Raw genomic sequence first — 17,495 nt, 5'->3', positions numbered from 1 at the left:
CTATCATCTGTATAATTGCCCCATGAACTGCTGTCAGTTCTTGTTCTATGTGATACAATTGAAAGGAGCTGGAAAAAAACATATTTGACCAATCAGTGGACGAAAAAAAACGCACAAAAAACAGCCCCAGCCCAGCATAGACCTCTTAGTCAAGCTCTGGCCCTGTCCACGACAAAAAAACGGAAAAAAACGTTACCGCTCTGCAGCAGCGGCGACGGAAACCCGGATTGGTCATCTCCCTTTTTTCCACCTCCGGCACCCCCCTGATGCACTGTCCCCCCCCCTATACTCTATTGGGAACTCATGCTGCACCACCCATTAAGGTGCCCCACTTACAGGAATAATCCCGTAAGCAACTCAGTACAGACACTTTCCTGACCTGCACTGCTACGTGTGTCCCTGCACCTAGCTGGGACACACTTCCTATCCGTGCTCCTGCTAATCTGACAGTAATAGCTTGGTGCACGTATCCTGGCATTCCTTTCCATGGACTCAGGGAAAAACTCTGGGGAAATACTTCGAGAACCGAGACACACAGTAGCATGTCTCTGTATTTCTACCCCCTCCCTTTTAGCTGTTCTGCCCGGAGCCGCGAGCACAGCCTGACGTGACGTGGATCCCCCAGCCCCTCCTCCCCCCTGCCATGACGTGTGGGGGCCATGACTCTTGGGGGCGGGCCCTCTCCACTGCCGCCATTTTGAGTCCTGGACTGCCAGCTAAGATGGCTGCTCCCATAGCAGCCTCTCGATCCTATAACTTTAGGAGAGAAACCAAACTCACACAGAACATACATTTTTTATGCATAGTTACACACAGCATCGATACATTTTACCGAGAGTCAGCCTTCCGCTACCTATACTCTCTGGGATGCTTGCCAAACTTGAGACAAACCGCGTCACAGCTGCAATGCTAAATATTTTACATCTTAGCATCACCCAGGAACGTAGAAACCTCTCTCTCCTCACAAATCATTTGCAGCATATCTCCGCCATAACTCAGAACTACTCAAGCGCGCAGCGTAACTCTAAACCACATTAACCGCTAGTACTTCTGAGACGCACATTTATCAGTCTGACATGACTACAACATTAAACCTATATATACATTTAGAACTTTTAGCGGCCCTGACTGGAACTAGATAAACTTGCACCTCTCACTACGCTATCCACTACGGACAGAGAGGAAAAAAACACACTGATCGGGCTCTGGAAAAACGCCAGCTCAGCGAAGAAAAAACTTACTTCTAAGTTTTACTACTGTCTCAACTCCCCTCTCCTGTCTACTCAGCTATCTCTCTCTTTCTTCTCTCCCCTCTTCTCTCCCCCCCATCCATTACTAACAGACTGGAACACTGCTGTCCTCTCTCTGCCGCGGGGGACCCCCCCTATCTGTCTGGCACCCTTCCCAGTCTCTGGACGGGGAGAAAAAAAACAAAACCAACATAGGAAGAACGAAAAAAAAAAAATGAAGCACGCAGCCTCCACGCTGCAATTAACACAGAATGTACATATGAACACATTATCCTCTCCTTGTTAAAACACCAAATACAACACAGATAACGCCATATAACAACGTAAATCCTACTTGCCTGAGCCGCAGATTCTTGGCAATTCATCAGCATTCCCGCAACTTCTCCTGCGAAACTTCCATGGACTCCGGAACTTTCTGAGCGTGTTATCTCTGTTATCTCCGTCCCCACCCTGGACTGGCTCAGTGGATCGATATCTCCCGCAGTAAGTTGCAAGCTGGCCCCGGAGTGTCCCGTCCGACCCATATTTCGGCTGGTAACTGCAGTGCACAATGCAGTCACAGTGTAACGTCCAAGAGTTTTGCCGCTGATCCTCGAATTGCAGCCCGTGTGCTTGCTTGGCTCACGCAACGCACACTCCCCACACCACTTATCAGTCTCAGCTTGATAAGCTTTACAGTCCGCGTCTATTCCGCTTGTTTTGCTGTAGAACATCTTGAAAACTTCTTCGGCCCCGGCCCCTGTCTGCCTGTTTTGCTAGGCAGGGAAGGGTTTCTGCACCACTGTTATAAACTATTCTTATCACCTTGCTTCGACACCAGTAACTTCTTACAGTTACGTCTCACAGACTATTGAGATCACTTGACTCTCCACACAGCAAGCAGGAGATAGACTTTCTCAGGCTTCTTCAATGTTTACGTTATTTATTCAAGTAACAGAAATACAGATAGATACAGTTTATCATCTCCTGGCAAAGCAGACTTCCATGTTGCGTTACAGCTGCGTGAGTACCTTCCTACTGAAGATACCCAGGTCTTCTTGTATCAACTCTATGTTACATCTAGACTACCTATGTACAGCAGACATTATATCAGATTACAGAAAGGAAGAGCATACTTAGAGGTCCCAGTCAGCCTTGCGAGCTAGTGCGAAAGTAAAGAGCAGAATGCTCTCTCCATCGCTCACTCCGGGTTTAATACCGACTAGGAAAGAGTTAAATATGACATCATCTTCGCCACCCCCTAGATCAGATTATTGGTGGACCCACTCGTGGTGTCATCATACACACCTACTTGATTAATAATCAATGAGGCATTTGACCTATATGCAGGAATGTGGATGTTTAGTAAATATGGCTGATGTTTACTGTTCCTGTGGTGTACGTGTGGAGGTCAGAATAGGCCGATGGCCTTCTTTTAGGAACATGTTCTCAGTATCCTCTGCTACACGCAGACCCTGAGATGCCTCTGCCTGCATCACAAAACCTTTTATTTTAAAGGCATACACTGCGGACAAGCCTTTTACATAAAACTCAGGCCAAGTAACTGAGGCCTACTTAAATTATAACAACTACACTCTACTCAGGTGAACAGAGGGTAGCTAGTATATCGGATTATCAGTGATACTGCAGATCACGTATAATCTGGTATACATCTATATTCCCAGTGATTCTGCAGATCACTGGTAATCAGATCCTCTCTGTGCTTCACCGATCGTTACAGTAATAATCTATTTACACTTTATAATAAATGGCAGAGTCATTGTTTGGCTATGACCTGTTGTGAGTATCACAGGATGAAGCTGCTTCTGAAGAGACCGTTACCCAGAGATCTGTATTATTTAGAAATATTAGGTTGTATTATCCCTGTCTTCCCCACCTCAGATTAGTAAGTCCCTCTTTCCCGAATAGAAGAGGTGGTGGCAGTTTTTTAGTTGCATGTAGCAATTGTATGTGTGTACACATCCTCTCCTGGTCTGTCTGTAAGCCCACTTCCAGCACTCCAACACATCGATTGTATCCATGTGATTGGATGGTCTGTGTGCCCGACTAGATTGGGAGGCTTGAAGCAGGCTGGCCAGTAGGGGGCGTGTCACAGCTGCCATATGAGCACAGGCTTGGAAGTGATTGGGCGAGAGTTTGTATACACCCCACAACTCAGGTAGCAGGTCTTACAGGAACTGAGGCATGAAGCAGGCTGGCCAGTAGGGGCGTGTCAGCTGCCATAAGAGCACAGGCTTGGAAGTGATTGGGTGAGAGTTTGTATACACAGCTCAGGTAGCAGGTCTTACAGGAACTGAGGCTTGAAGCAGGCTGGCCAGTAGGGGGCGTGTCCCAGCTGCCATAAGACCACAGGCTTGGAAGTGATTGGGTGAGAGTTTGTATACACCTCACAGCTCAGGTAGCAGGTCTTACAGGAACTGAGGCATGAAGCATGCTGGCCAGTAGGGGGCGTGTCAGCTGCCATAAGATTGCAGGCGTGGAAGTGATTGGGTGACAGTTTGTATACACAGCTCAGGTAGCAGGTCTTACAGGAACTGAGGCTCTGTTATTTTTCAATACTATAACTGATTGTAATGATGAATTGTGGGAAGGCCGAGACCTAAAAGCTGAGGGGCAGCAGCTGGCAGGACTCAGGATCAGATCCACAGCCTCCAACCAATGAGCAGAGGAGAGGGGTGGACATTGCAGGACCAGCCAGGAGGACAAAGCAAGGGGAGGTCTCGCTGTGCCGCTGGGGCTGATGGACAGGACAAGATACCCCAGGGTGCAGGCGCAGAGCAAGATCTCCTAATCCAAGTATAAAAGCCTCCTCCAGTGATGCCACACATGACATGGGGACCCAGCAATGCAGGCCCTGGTGTGATCAGTGGTGTGAGAGCAGCTGCTGCTGACAGCTGGGAGGTAAGAAAAACTACTCATCAAAACTTCCCTGAGACCCCCTTCACTACAGGGCCCCAGGCAAAATTAGCCAATTACCCTGCCCCCCCACCTCCACTGACACCCCCTCTAGTAAGTGAAATTAATGCTGACTTTAAACCCCCCATGTGCCACTTCTCCTCCGTGATCTGGTGCGTGTTATCACATTATACATGCTGCCGGGTCACTGAGAAGATGCAGCCAGCGAGGATGAAGATGGGAAGGCATGGACTAATGGAGGAGAGCACCAGCTGGACAGGCAAATCACACGCTACCGGAAACTTTTGTAGGAATTTTGGGGACCACTATATAGCAAGTAGGAGACTTGGAGGGGGTGGTGGGTGACAGTGGGCCTTGGGCGGTGAAGGGTACAAGTCCGACTCTGGTAGCCCTCTGGTAGCAGAAATAGCCGGGCCTGATCGGGTCCATGCTATTACGCAAGTGCAGACAGCTCACGCCTGCTCAGTAGCATGGACCCAATCAGGCTCGGCTTTTCCTGCCAGAGACCGACCGTGGCGACTCTACTGCGTATGTGTGACCTGCTGACAAGGCTCTTGTCGGAGGAGAGGGACAAGGGAAGCCTCTGTATAAACCAGCTTCCCTCTGCTCAGGTAGACTGAAACGTCCTACAAAACAGCTGTCACTGAGATGCTGGGCTTTCTTATGGCATTTTTAGAGATTTTGCTCTGGATATTTGCCTGATGAAGCTGGAACCTAGTCCTGAGAAACGCGTTGCATTCTCTAGAGCTGATGCAGAAAAGGCTGATAACATTCCACACTGCACACCAATGTAACCAACCTGTACTTAACATAATAATGCTCTTTGTGCCGATAGCGCGAGAGTTTTACCATAGCAGTGCGCGTAAACCGTGTACACATGGTATGGGGGTAGTGTACTACACTACTGCCGTGCAGTGCGTACACTGTTTATGTGCATTGCTATGGTAATGCTATTAGCACAACAAGCGTTACTAGGTGTGGTACAGGCCGGTCACATTGCCACATGGTGTGCAATATTATCAGCCTTTGTTGCTTCAACCCCTGTGAGAGTTTTTATTTTATCTCTCACTCTAAATTGTCTTCCTTAACACTTGAGAGGAGACAAGTTCATATCCTCTTCTTTTTAAATTATTAATATTGTTTAGTATTTGTATCGTCTTGTCACTAACAGTCGCCCAGAGGAGCTCACAATCTAATCCCTACCGCAGACATATGCCCATCATAGTCTAGGGCCAGCTTTGTTACTGGGTAATATATAATATCCTTAGCTTGATCAGCTACGTTCTACTGACTGTGCAGGCGGCCTGCGGATCTCAGCGCTGGATCCGGTCAGTGCAGGGCGGGGAATAGTCTTTAGGATCCAGAGGCTTCCCCTCCGGAGGTGAGGTGTGGGGTACAGGGGCACAGTCACATCTCACAGCTTCCTATTGCAGTGTGCCTGAACTCTTACACAGGACAGAAGGAGATCATAGAGAAATGCACCCTGTATGTATGAAATCTCACAGGTAGTATAAGCGTACCGCTATTTCCAGTCAGTGCATGCAGTTCCACAACCAGAGGCTGCAGTTAGCCTATTCACCACAAGATGGCGAACGCTCACCTCCCAGGTGGAACGCACAGAAAGGAAGTAATGAAGCCACAGAGAGGATGTGATGTAACAAAGCAAGAAGAATTGTAGGAGTTTGAGACACACGGCTGTAAGAGGTAATTCTGTGATTATTGTTATATATTGGGCAGAGCAGAGGTCGGGGTGGACATACTTGTTATATATTGGGCAGTGCAGAGGTCGGGGTGGTAATACTTGTTATATATTGGGCAGAGCAGAGGTCGGGGGACATACTTGTTATATATTGGGCAGAGCAGAGGTCGGGGTGGGCATACTTGTTATATATTGGGCAGAGCAGAGGTCGGGGTGGACATACTTGTTATATATTAGGCAGAGCAGAGGTCGGGGTGGTCATACTTGTTATATATGGGGCAGAGCAGAGGTCGGGGTGGTCATACTTGTTATATATTGGGCAGAGCAGAGGTCGGGGTGGACATACTTGTTATATATTAGGCAGAGCAGAGGTCGGGGTGGTCATACTTGTTATATATTGGGCAGAGCAGAGGTCGGGGTGGTCATACTTGTTATATATTGGGCAGAGCAGAGGTCGGGGTGGGCGTACTTGTTATATATTGCACAGAGCAGAGGTCGGGGTGGACATATTTGTTATATATTGGGCAGAGCAGAGGTCGGGGTGGACATACTTGTTATATATTAGGCAGAGCAGAGGCCGGGGTTGACATACTTGTTATATATTGGGCAGGGCAGAGGTCGGGGTGTACAGTCTTGTTATATATTGGGCGGAGCAGAGGGCGGGGTGGAAATTCTTGTTATATATTGAGCAGAGCAGAGGTAGGGGTGGAAATTCTTGTTATATATTGGGCATGGCAGAGGTTGGGGTGGACATACTTGTTGTATATTGGGCAGAGCAGAAGTCGGGGTGGACATACTTGTTATATGTTGGGCAGAGCCGAGGTCGGGGTGGACATACTTGTTATGTATCGGGCAGAGCCGAGGTCGGGGTGGACATACTTGTTATATATTGGGCAGGGCAGAGGTCGGGGTGGACATACTTGTTGTATATTGGGCAGAGCAGAGGTCAGGGGGGACATACTTGTTATATATTGGGCAGAACAGAGGTCGGGGTGGACGTACATGTTATATATTGGCTAGAGCAGAGGTCGGGGTATACATATTTGTTATATATTGGGGAGAGCAGAGGTCGGGGTGGACATACTTGTTATATATTGGGCAGAGCAGAGGTCGGGGTATACATACTTGTTATATATTGGGCAGAGCAGAGGTCGGGGTGGACATACTTGTTATATATTGGGCAGAGCAGAGGTCAGGGTGGACATACTTGTTATATATTGGGCAGAGCAGAGGTCGGGGTGGACATACTTGTTATATGTTGGGCAGCAGAGCAGAAGTCGGGGTGGACATACTTGTTATATATTGGGCAGGGCAGAGGTCGGGGTGGACATACTTGTTGTATATTGGGCAGAGCAGAGGTTGGGGTGGACATACTTGTTACATATTGGGCAGAGCAGAGGTCAGGGTGGACATTCTTGTTATATATTGGGCAGGGCAGAGGTTGGGGTGGACATACTTGTTATATATTGGGCAGGGCAGAGGTCGCGGTGGACATACTTGTTATATATTGGGCAGAGCAGAGGTCGGGGGGGCATACTTGTTATATATTGGGCAGAGCAGAGGTCGGGGTGGTCATACTTGTTATATATTGGGCAGGGCAGAGGTCGCGGTGGACATACTTGTTATATATTGGGCAGAGCAGTGGTCGGGGGGGGCATACTTGTTATATATTGGGCAGAGCAGAGGTCGGGGTGGACATACTTGTTATATATTGGGCAGAGCAGAGGTCGGGGTGGGCATACTTGTTATATATTGGGCGGAGCAGAGGCCGGGGTGGACATACTTGTTATATATTGGGCAGAGCAGAGGTCGGGGGGGCATACTTGTTATATATTGGGCAGAGCAGAGGTCGGGGTGGACATACTTGTTATATATTGGGCAGAGCAGAGGTCGGGGTGGACATACTTGTTATATATTGTATATTGGGCAGAGCAGAGGTCGGGGTGGGCATACTTGTTATATATTGGGCAAAGCAGAGGTCGGGGTGGGCATACTTGTTATATATTGGGCAGAGCAGAGGTCGGGGTGGACATATTTGTTATATATTGGGCAGAGCAGAGGACGGGGTGGTCATACTTGTTATATATTGGGCAGAGCAGAGGTCGGGTGGACATACTTGTTATATATTGGGCAGAGCAGAGGTCAGGGTGGACATACTTGTTATATATTGGGCAGAGCAGAGGTCGGGGTGGCCATACTTGTTATATATAGGGCAGGGCAGAGGTCGGGGTGGACATACTTGTTATATATTGGGCGGAGCAGAGGTCGGAGTGGACATACTTGTTAAATATTGGGCAGAGCAGAGGTCGGGGTGGACATACTTGTTATATATTGGGCAGAGCAGAGGTCAGGGTGGACATACTTGTTATATATTGGGCAGAGCAGAGGTCAGGGTGGACATACTTGTTATATATTGGGCAGAGCAGAGGTCGGGGTAGTCATACTTGTTATATATTGGGCAGAGCAGAGGTCGGGGTGGTCATACTTGTTATATATTGGGCAGAGCAGAGGTCGGGGTGGGCGTACTTGTTATATATTGCACAGAGCAGAGGTCGGGGTGGACATATTTGTTATATATTGGGCAGAGCAGAGGTCGGGGTGGACATACTTGTTATATATTAGGCAGAGCAGAGGTCAGGGTGGACATACTTGTTATATATTGGGTAGAGCAGAGGCCGGGGTTGACATACTTGTTATATATTGGGCAGGGCAGAGGTCGGGGTGTACATTCTTGTTATATATTGGGCGGAGCAGAGGGCGGGGTGGAAATTCTTGTTATATATTGGGCATGGCAGAGGTTGGGGTGGACATACTTGTTGTATATTGGGCAGAGCAGAAGTCGGGGTGGACATACTTGTTATATTTTGGGCAGAGCAGAAGTCGGGGTGGACATACTTGTTATATGTTGGGCAGAGCAGAGGTCGGGGTGGACATACTTGTTATATATTGGGCAGGGCAGAGGTCAGGTGGACATACTTGTTGTATATTGGGCAGAGCAGAGGTCAGGGGGGACATACTTGTTATATATTGGGCAGAACAGAGGTCGGGTGGACCTCCTTGTTATATATTGGGCATAGCAGAGGTCGGGGTGGACATACTTGTTATATATTGGGTACAGCAGAGGTCGGGGTGGACATACTTGTTATATATTGGACAGAGCAGAGGTCGGGGTGGACATACTTGTTATATATTGGGCAGAGCTTGGGATGGACGTACATGTTATATATTGGGAAGAGCAGAGGTCGGGGTGGACATACTTGTTATATATTGGCTAGAGCAGAGGTCGGGGTGGACATATTTGTTATATATTGGGCAGAGCAGAGGTCGGGGTGGACATACTTGTTATATATTGGGCAGAGCAGAGGTCGGGGTATACATACTTGTTATATATTGGGCAGAGCAGAGGTCGGGGTGGACATACTTGTTATATATTGGGCAGAGCAGAGGTCGGGGTGGACATACTTGTTATATGTTGGGCAGAGCAGAGGTCAGGGTGGACATACTTGTTATATATTGGGCAGGGCAGAGATCGTGGGTGAACATACTTGTTGTATATTGGGCAGAGCAGAAGTCAGGGTGGACATACTTGTTATATGTTGGGCAGGGCAGAGGTCGGGGTGGACATACTTGTTATATATTGGGCAGAGCAGAGGTCGGGGTGGACATACTTGTTATATGTTGGGCAGCAGAGCAGAGGTCGGGGTGGACATACTTGTTATATATTGGGCAGGGCAGAGGTTGGGGTGGACATACTTGTTATATATTGGGCAGGGCAGAGGTCGCGGTGGACATATTTGTTATATATTGGGCAGAGCAGAGGTCGGGGGGGCATACTTGTTATATATTGGGCAGAGCAGAGGTCGGGGGGGCATACTTGTTATATATTGGGCAGAGCAGAGGTCGGGGTGGGCGTACTTGTTATATATTGGACAGAGCAGAGGTCGGGGTGGACATACTTGTTATATATTGGGCAGAGCTTGGGATGGACATACTTGTTATATATTGGGCAGAGCAGAGGTCGGGGTGGGCATACTTGTTATATATTGGGCGGAGCAGAGGCCGGGGTGGACGCACATGTTATATATTGGGCAGAGCAGAGGTCGGGGGGGCATACTTGTTATATATTGGGCAGAGCAGAGGTCGGGGTGGTCATACTTGTTATATATTGGGCAGAGCAGAGGTCGGGGTGGACATACTTGTTATATATTGGGCAAAGCAGAGGTCGGGGTGGGCATACTTGTTATATATTGGGCAGAGCAGAGGTCGGGGTGGACATGCTTGTTATATATTGGGCTGAGCAGAGGTCGGGGTGGACATACTTGTTATATATTAGGCAGAGCAGAGGTCGGGGTGGTCATACTTGTTATATATGGGGCAGAGCAGAGGTCGGGGTGGTCATACTTGTTATATATTGGGCAGAGCAGAGGTCGGGGTGGTCATACTTGTTATATATTGATTTTTATTGAAAAAATATATACAAAATATACAATACAATAAATAATAATGATATTCGTGATCAAGGATCACAAAAGCAAAACATACTTAATCGATATATACATTGTATATCTTATACATAATGCATTAGCAACAATACTATTTACACAAGCTGATGAATTATCCATATCACAAACTCCCTGAGCAGAAGAATACTCATTCAATCTACATTCAAAACCAGGCAGGACAACAGGAAACATGAATCCATCACCCTACACCCAACAAGTGACTATCACCAGAAACAATAACCACTCATTCTGCCATTTATGCAGGAGGGGTAAACAAAGACAAAAATATCAAAATCAACACAGGACAAACAAGGACACCCATAAGTTAGTTGGAGGGATAACTCCACTAATTATGTCTGCGGCCAATCATCAAAAAAGGTATGAAAAAAAACCCCCCAAAAACTGAAAAGGGTGATAAGAAACAGAAAGCTCACCCATAAGAGACGGAGATAGGCTAAGGAGGCCTGATGTTCTGCCACGCAAGGACCCAGGCACCTCTGCCCAAACTACGCCTCTCCAAGTCCCGGATCCTAGATACCTCACCCAGAATATTGCCTACCACCACCTGAACAGGAATGGTTTTATGCCTAAGTGGTACCTGACACCGTGCCAACCATGTGTGCTGCCTAACAACTAAGCTGACTAAGTATAAGGTGCATAAATCAAAACCCTGGTGGTGTCTGAATGCTCCATACGCCCACTCTGCGTAACTTAGACGCTCCAGAAAGGGAATACCTAGGCTTCCTCCCACCTGTTTATACACTTCAACGTTAAAAGGACAATGAAGTAGAAAGTGGTCCATGGATTCCTCAACACCACCACACTCCTCACGAGGACATCCACGTGCTTCCACCTTCAAGCACTTAACATTACTTCTAACGTAAAGCTTGCCATGAAAAGAGAGCCAAGCAATATCCCACAATTTATTTGGAATCCGCGGTGAATTAAGAAGTCGCAAACCCTCCTCCAATTTTACGCTTGGGCAATCTCTCAGGTACAGTGGCTCATGAAAGTATGAGTCTACCACCCGGCTCGTAAGGACACGCCTCTCGACCGATTTGATATCCTCCACAGTCAATCCCCACTGCCTTAATTTTCTCAAGCACATAACAACATAGGTCGGAAGATAGTCACGACGTGACGCCAGTCTCTTCACTGAACCACCACTTTCCCAACTCTTGAGGTAAGTCCCAAACCAGGTCCGAAAGATGCCTACCCAGTCAGGTGGGTTCTCTGCAGACATATTACCAAGATTGTGTTTAATAAAAATCAGAGTAAAGAAAACAATTGGGTTGACCATGTCTATGCCACCCTCCCGCCTGGCTCTGTAGGTGATGCTTCTACGCATGATGTTTCATCTATTTCCCCAGAGCATCTGGAAAAACAGATCACAGATCCTTGCATACAGAGATTGAGGCAAAACTGCAACATAGCTGACATATAAGAGGATTGGAACCAGATGGCTCTTGATCAGGTCCACCCTTTCCCTAAAGGTCAATTTCCAACCTTTCCATCGTGCTACTTTGGTGCTGACATCATTCAGCCTACTAACCCAATTTTGATGACCATAGTCACCAGGTCCAAATTCGATGCCAAGAATCTTGATTTTCGGGCACGGGAAAGGAGCCAGGAAGTACAAAGCTCTCTCCATCATTCCCCATCCAGAAAATTTCACACTTGTCTGGATTGACTTGTGAGCCTGATGCTTCTGAGTACTCGGCAATCTCCGAGACTACCACCTCTGCTTCCTCTGCCTTAGAGATCACCACAGTCACATCATCAGCACAGGCCACAACGCTGAAGGGTGAGACACCAGGGATGTCCACAGGAACTCCACTGAGCGCACTGCTCTCCAACCTTCTCACGAAAGGATCAATCGCAAATACGTACAGGAGGGAGCTCAGCGGACCACCCTGACGCACACCAGAACTTACTTCAAAAGGTTCGCCAACCCAGCCATTAATAAGCATGAAACTCTCTGCCCCTTTGTACAAAGTACGAAGCCAATCAACAAAACCTCCCTGTAGGCCGTACACACAAAATAGCCTCCATAGGTACTCATGGTTGACCCGATTAAAGGCTTTAGACATCTAGTGCCAGCAAATACTTTCCCCCGCCCTCAGCCCTGCAACATTCCAGGTCTTCCTGGACAGCCGAAAGTGCTGAGAAAGTACTTTTTCCTGAAATCAAGCAGTACTGGTGGCGAGAAAGCACACATGTCGCCTGAGACAATTGCCAGAACAAAATTTTCGGCAGAATCTTCCTGTCGATGTTGAGAAGACTGATGGGGCGCCAGTTCTCAATTATCTCAGGATCTTTGCCTTTTGACAAAAGGATCACCGCTGACTGTCTCATGGATGGTGGTAACTCACCCTCAGCAAGACATTGATTAAAAAGCTCTGCCAATTGTGGTGCCAGAAATGACTTGAAAGCCCTGTAAAACCCGGCCATCAACCCATCTGGACCAGGTGTCTTTTTGGGTGTGAGACTATCAATAGCTCTCACTACTTCTTCAGTGGTGATCTCTTCTGTCAGACATATGTCAAAAGCATCTGCATCACCCAGACCTGGAGTTGAGACCCAAAAACTTTCCATTTTTGCTTGGTCAATTGGCTTTTCTTCAAGCAGATCAACCTAAAAACTTCTGGCGATGGATAGGATTCCAAGCGTCGACTTTGCTAACGAACCCGATCCATCCCTGAGACCACTGACCGTTTTAAGGGCTGCGCCTTGTCTGCAATTCAGATAGGGATCAGGCAAGTGGTATTTGCCATAATCCCTCTCCAAACACAGAGAGGACAGACGGTCATACTGTTGCTGCCTAAGTTGATCCTTGACCTTAGAGATTTCTCTATGATCTCCACCTTCCGAAACAAGAACTTCAAGCCTTTTCCTCAATCGTTGGTAAGCATATTTACCAATTTGTCTTTTTCTGGCTAGGTTCTTGAAAAGAGCAACAACACGTCTTTTGACTACCTCCCACCACTCCGACCTGTTGTCAAAGCGGTCCAGTATGGTAATCTGTGCCTGAAAAAATTCCTTAACAGATTGTCTTACACTCTCTTCCAGTAGCATAGACGAATTTAGTCTCCAGATACCCCTACCTCTGGGAGCAGCATCTGAAACATTGAGGTCCACCGATAGAATACAGTGATCCGAGAATTCTACTGCCTGTACCCTAGGGGCCGTGGCAGTGAAACGCTCTGTAACAAAAAACCTGTCTATCCTACTCTGACTATCTAATCTACGAAAGGTGTACCCAGTGAGGTCTGGTGATTGTCGAACGTGAACATCCACCAGCCCAGCCTCACTAACTATCCTATTGAGAAATTTGCTGTCAGAGCCCAGCTGAGTGTTGGTACCACTCCTGTCCATAACCCTAACAATGGTGTTGAAATCACCACCAAACACTACCGGCTGGGTCGTAAAAAGGAAAGGCCTGATCGCTGTAAAGAGGCACTTCCTCTCCCAGGCCGACTGGGGTGCATAGATATTAATTAATCTGAGGTCTTGCCCCTTCACAGCGACATCTAGGACCAGACATCTCCCCATCTCCACCTCAACCACTCGCCGGCAAGTTACCATACCAGTAAAAAGCACCGCCACACCACTGTAAGGCTCAGCCGCAAGAGACCAAAAACTCGGACCGGACCTCCAGTCCCTCTTGGCCAGATGGATATCAGCCAAAGAGGTGAGCCTAGTCTCCTGCAAAAACAAAATGTCAGCATCAAACTCACTGAGAAAAAATAAGGCTAGTTTACGAGCTCTTACTGATTTTATACTGGCCACATTAACCACTTCACAACTGAGGGGTTTTACCCCTTGACCACAAGAGCAATTTTCACCTTTCAGCACTCCTTCCATTCATTCGTCTATAACTTTATTATTACTTATCACAATGAAATGAACTATATCTTGTTTTTTTCACCACCAATTACGCTTTCTTTAGGTGGGACATTATGCCAAGAATTATTTTGTTCTAAATGTGTTTTAATGGGAAAATAGGAAAAAAATGTGGGAAAAAATCATTATTTTTCCGTTTTCGGCCATTCTAGTTTTTAAATAATGCATGCTACTGTGATTAAAACCCATGAAATGTATTTGCCCATTTGTTCCGGATATTACACCATTTAAATTATGTCCCTATCACAATGTTTGCCGCCAATATTTTATTTGGAAATAAAGGTGCATTTTTTCAGTTTTGCGTCCATCCCTAATTACAAGCCCATAGTTTATAAAGTAAATGTTATACCCTCTTGACATAAATATTTAAAGAGTTCAGTCCCTAAGGTAACTATTTATGTATTTTTTTTAATTGTAATTTTTTTTTTACAGTGTGGGGGGTAATGAGTTAAATTATAATGTAAAACTATATATTTGTATATGAAAAATGCTTTTGGGTGTAGTTTTACTATTTGGCCACAAGATGGCCACAGTAACTTTTTGTGAATGCGTCCTGTAAGCATCGGAAGTACGCTTACAGGATGCTCAATGAGGCTTGGAAACTTTTTTTTTCACAACGATCGTGCTGCTTCTCATAGAAGCAGACGATCATTGCTGGGGGGCTTAGATCAACAAACATGAACGTTTTTTCCTGTTCATTGATCTCCGGGCGAGCGGGCGGCGTGCACGAGCGCGGGTAGCGGCGGAGGTGCGTATATCTACGCCCCTGGTGGGGAAAGGTTGTGCAAAGGGGTGTAGATATACGAACCGCTGGTGGTAAAGTGGTTAATGGTTGCCAGTTTCAATGGTGGGGAAACAGCCATTTGAGTGTTTAACCACTTGAGGACCCACCCTTTACCCCCCCCCTTAAGGACCAGCGCTGTTTGTTGTGATCTGTGCTGGGTGGGCTCTGCAGCCCCCAGCACAGATCAGATTGCATGCAGAGCGATCAGATCGCCCCCCTTTTTTCCCCCCTATGGGGATGATGTGCAGGGGGGGTCTGATCGCTCCTGCGTGCAGGCTAGTTGCGGGGGGGGGCACCTCAAAGCCCCCCTCCACGGCGACATTCACCCCCCTCCCTCTCCTACCTCTCCCCCCCGGTGATCCGGGCTGCACAGGACGCTATCCGTCCTGTGCAGCCAGTGACAGGACGTCCCCTGTCACTTGGCGGCGATCCCCGGCCGCTGATTGGCCGGGGATCGCCGATCTGCCTTACGGCGCTGCTGCGCAGCAGCGCCATACAATGTAAACAAAGCAGATTATTTCCGCTTGTGTTTACATTTAGCCTGCGAACCGCCATCGGCGGCCCGCAGGCTATTCACGGAGCCCCCCGCCGTGAATTGACAGGAAGCAGCCGCTCGCGCGGGGTGGTTATACTTGTTATATATTGGGCAGAGCAGAGGTCGGGGTGGGCATACTTGTTATATATTGGGCAGAGCAGTGGTCGGGGTGGACATACTTGTTATATATTGGGTAGAGCAGAGGTCGGGGTGGGCATACTTGTTATATATTGGGCAGAGCAGAGGTCGGGGTGGACATACTTGTTATATATTGGGCAGAGCAGAGGTCGGGGTGGACATACATGTTATATATTGGGCAGAGCAGAGGTCGGGGTGGACATACTTGTTATATATTGGGCAGAGCAGAGGTCGGGGTGGACATACTTGTTATATATTGGGCAGGGCAGAGGTCGGGGTGGTCATACTTGTTATATATTGGGCAGAGGTCGGGGTGGGCATACTTGTTATATATCGGGCAGAGCAGAGGTCGGGCTGGACATACTTGTTATATATTGGGCAGAGGTCGGGGTGGGCATACTTGTTATATATCGGGCAGAGCAGAGGTCGGGGTGGACATACTTGTTATATATTGGGCAGAGCAGAGGTCGGGGTGGACATACTTGTTATATATTAGGCAGAGCAGAGGTCGGGGTGGACATACTTGTTATATATTGGGCAGAGCAGAGGTCGGGGTGGACATTCTTGTTATATATTGGGCAGAGCAGAGGGCGGGGTGGACATACTTGTTATATATTGGGCGGAGCAGAGGTCAGGGTGGTCATACTTGTTATATATTGGGCAGAGCAGATGTCGGGGTGGACATAATTGTTATATATTGGGCAGAGCAGATGTCGGGGTGGACATACTTGTTATATATTGGGCAGAGCAGAGGTCAGGGTGGGCATACATGTTATATATTGAGCAGAGCAGAGGTCGGGGTGGACATACTTGTTATATATTGGGCGGAGCAGAGGTCGGGGTGGTCATACTTGTTATATATCGGGCAGGGCAGAGGTCGGGGTGGACATACTTGTTATATATTGGGCAGAGCAGAGGTCGGGTGGACATACTTGTTATATATTGGGCAGAGCAGAGGTCGGGGTGGACATACTTGTTATATATTGGGCAGAGCAGAGGTCGGGGTGGACATACTTGTTATATATCGGGCAGGGCAGAGGTCGGGGTGGACATACTTTGTTACAGACGAGGTCATAGTACACCTGTCACTATCCTGATCATCACCCTTGCAGTAATTGCCATACAAGAGACTGTTATGTAACTGCTGTAACGTGTGGTCCCCCTACATGTGCCATGGATTATTGGCATCTCAGTGCTAGTCTACTTTAGAGGACTCAGCAGGAAACCTCATAGGGAAATTCTGCTAACAGGATTGGGTGGACGGAACCTTCTCAAACTACTAGATTGCAGATAGATTGTAGTAAGCTGCACCCACACTATTCAGCCAATCCCAAAGCTTACTGCTGTAGAGGGTGCTTAACCTCCCTGGCGGTAAGCCCGAGCTGAGCTCGGGCTATGCCGCGCAGGGAGATATCTCAGCCCCTGGTGGGGCGATTTGCACCATGTAAAGTGCTGTGCGCGCAGCTAGCACTTTTGCACAGCTTGATCGCCGCCGCTCTTCGGCGATCGTCCGTACGCAGCGGCAAAAGTGGGCCCCCCCCCCCCGCCAGAGCCCTGCGCTGCCCGGACCAATGAGTTCCGGGCAGCGCTATGGGCTGGATCGAGTGCGCCTGACGTCAGGACGTCGGCTGACGTCCATGACGTCATGCCGATCGTCACCATGGCGACAGGAGAAGCCAAACAGGGGAACGCGTTATATACGCGCTCCCCTGTTTGCTATTGTTGCCGGCGGCGATCGGACTAGAGGGCCACATGCGCCCTCTAGTGG

General features: G+C 48.0%; 1 protein-coding gene across 1 annotated transcript in view; it reads left to right on the top strand.

The window, feature by feature from the left end:
- The first annotated feature begins 5,814 nt into the window (after nucleotides 1-5,814).
- The window catches only part of LOC137537282 (zinc finger protein 184-like), a 127,520-nt gene continuing 115,839 nt past the window's right edge, over nucleotides 5,815-17,495 (top strand). The window contains exon 1 of the mRNA XM_068259362.1: nucleotides 5,815-5,870. The gene's annotated coding sequence lies outside the window, so the exon portion shown is untranslated. The remainder of the gene's footprint in view (nucleotides 5,871-17,495) is intronic.

Source organism: Hyperolius riggenbachi, chromosome 10 (genome assembly GCF_040937935.1).
Source record: "Hyperolius riggenbachi isolate aHypRig1 chromosome 10, aHypRig1.pri, whole genome shotgun sequence".
NCBI classification, from domain to species: domain Eukaryota; kingdom Metazoa; phylum Chordata; class Amphibia; order Anura; family Hyperoliidae; genus Hyperolius; species Hyperolius riggenbachi.
Note: the sequence above shows the minus strand (reverse complement) of the source record. Positions and strands in the feature narration are given on the sequence as shown.